We start from the raw sequence: 2624 nt of genomic DNA on the forward strand, positions 1-2624 counted from the left end.
CCTGAGCTGGGCTGCCATTATTCTGAAGGAGAGATGGGCTTCTCATACACATTTTGTTTCATGACATTGACTGCCATTCCCCACAATGGGACAGCCCTCTTCCCACTCTCTCCTGTAGTCACCTCTTCCCTGTGTCCTTCTTTCCTATGCATTCCTGTCCGCGAGCTGTCTCCCTGTGCAAACACTGCCCTTCTGTTCTCTCACGATTGATCACTCTAAGGAGCCTATCTACTTGGTATAAATGTTCACCCTATATGCCTGTCTATTGGGAGTGAGTTCAGTTCCAGACCCGAAGGGTAACTAGAGGCCATAGTCTTGGGGATCTCACCAGACTCTATCAGATCAGTAAACCTGGTCTTTATTTATTTATTTATTTATTTTTTGAGTTTTATTCCACATTGTTCTTCCATTCTATCCAGAATCTCCTGCACTGATCCCTTTCTGAGTGGTTGACAGTGGTAGCGGGCACCATCTAGTTCTTCTGGTCTCAGGGTCATATAGGCTGAGGTTCACATAGTCTACTAGTCCACTGGAGTAACGATTTCCATGTGTCTTTGTTTTTCTTCATTCTTCTTTGCTCTGGATGAGGAGAGACCCATTGTTGCAACTTGATGGCCACATACAAGCCCTTAAGACCCTAGTTGCTACTGATCACAGTAGGATGCAGAACAATGTTTTTGTGTAGTGTGTTTTGCCAGCTGAGCTTGATATCCCCTGCAACCATGATTCCAAGCCCACAGGTCCAACTACTTGCTCCCTCAGGGTGGTTGGCTGTGGCCAAGAAGTTATCACAACTTTGCCCTTGCTTATTTGGACATACTGACAGCACATGCAAATACCCATGTAGAAATACATCTGCCAAACTTACATATGCTCATGTGTATATTCCCTTTTGCCTAGCGCAAAAAGGGCATGGAGGCGGCATCTTCTGACCTTCTCTAACTTACTGAGAGGAAGACAGAACCACCATCAGCAGCCCAAGTCTTATTCCTACGAGGCCAGACATGCCACCACCTTCTAGCCTTTTACCAATTCTGACACTGACCTTCCCTCCCATGGCATTCACTACTTCTCTGCTGGGTTCGATAATTCGTTGAGTTGGCCACACAGAACTCACAGGCAGTACTCATGATTATGGGGTTTAGTAGGGAAGTAACAGGTTACAATTCATGCTCCGGAGTGTGCTCAGGATACAATTCTGTGATTGGGACAGTCTCCCCTCTGCTGTGTCCTCAGACACCTCTCTGGCCCTTGGCCTCTTGGCCTGGCCTCTGCCCTGCTTGGGCAAGTGTTACAGAGCTCCTCTAGCCCTGCCAATAGGTACACCTAGGTGTGTCCACTCTGCCAGCGAGCCTCCTGCCCAAAGGCATTCAGCTTTCTCGCTCTGTGGACCACGTAAGCCTGCCACTCTGTCTCGTGTCTCTTGGTTCCACTGCCATGTCTCTCTGCTGGGCATCTCTCCCTGCCAAGGCATCTCTGCCAAGGAGCTCCAGTGCAGGGATCTCAGGTCCAAGGACACACTCTACTTCACCTCCAACTCTTCTTTCTTGATGGTCATGAGATCCCCCTCTGTGCCTCTCTGAGGGCTCATTTAAAGCCTGGCAGAGTGACAGAACTAACCAATCCCAACATCAGAGTTGTACACACTTTATTTGCATGGTCCCACCCAGTAATCTGGTGGGAGTTACAAAGACTATGGCTAAAAGAGCCATACCAATTGACTCAGTGCACCGCACCTGGACATACCTGATCATTCAGCCTGTCTACCCAGGGGGGCCTTCTCAAGTGCATCTTCCTCGAATCCCAATGTGTGTGCACCTACAGATGTTGTTGTTGGGAGGTGCTGAGTGGATTCCGACTCATTGTGACCCATGTGACGGTAGAACTGCCCCATAGGGTCTTCTAAGCTGTCATCATCATGGAAGCAGAGCACCACATCTTTCTCCTGGGGAGCTGCTAAGTGGATGTGAACTACCGACCTTTCTGTTAGCAGTTGAGGATCCAACCATTGCGCCACCAGGGTTCCTCACACCTACTGCTAAGCCCCAGACTGGGGCATGCGTGGAGATGAGCTCAGGGTCAGCACCTGGAGCAGCAACCAATCAAAGATGCTTTTTCCAGCTGGTGTTTGTCCAAGAAGTCTCTTGTATGCATCTCCCAAGTCCATTCATTTATCCGAGGACTGTTCAGGGGCTCCGTGGACCTCAGAGAAGTAGAAATGTGAGGTGCCCTCTAGGGACTGAGTGGGAGCTGCTGCATTACTCCCCTTCCTGCTAATTGTGCTGCTAGTCCTTCACACACTGCCTCCTTTAGGCCTCACGACACCACCGCTGAGCTGGGGGACGCTCTCACCACCTTCCAGGAGAAGCTGAGGCTGAAGGAGGGGTTGACGTGTTCAGGTCTCTGGATCATATGATGGAACAAGAACCTAAATCGGACCCCTGTCCTAGCCACCACCAAGTGCTGCAGTAACACAGATTCCACCACGGGGCGTCTTGAAACACAGAAAGTTATTCTCTCACAGCTCTGGAGGCTGACAGTCCAAATCAGGTTCTTGGCTGTGTTGATTCCTTCCTCGTCAGTGCCCTGGCCGTTCCTTGGTCCTTGGCTTGTAGATGCTCTTC

This window comes from Orycteropus afer, unplaced genomic scaffold (assembly GCF_000298275.1).
Source record: "Orycteropus afer afer isolate SDZICR_OR568_19922 unplaced genomic scaffold, OryAfe1.0 scaffold00295, whole genome shotgun sequence".
Taxonomy (NCBI): Eukaryota; Metazoa; Chordata; class Mammalia; order Tubulidentata; family Orycteropodidae; genus Orycteropus; species Orycteropus afer.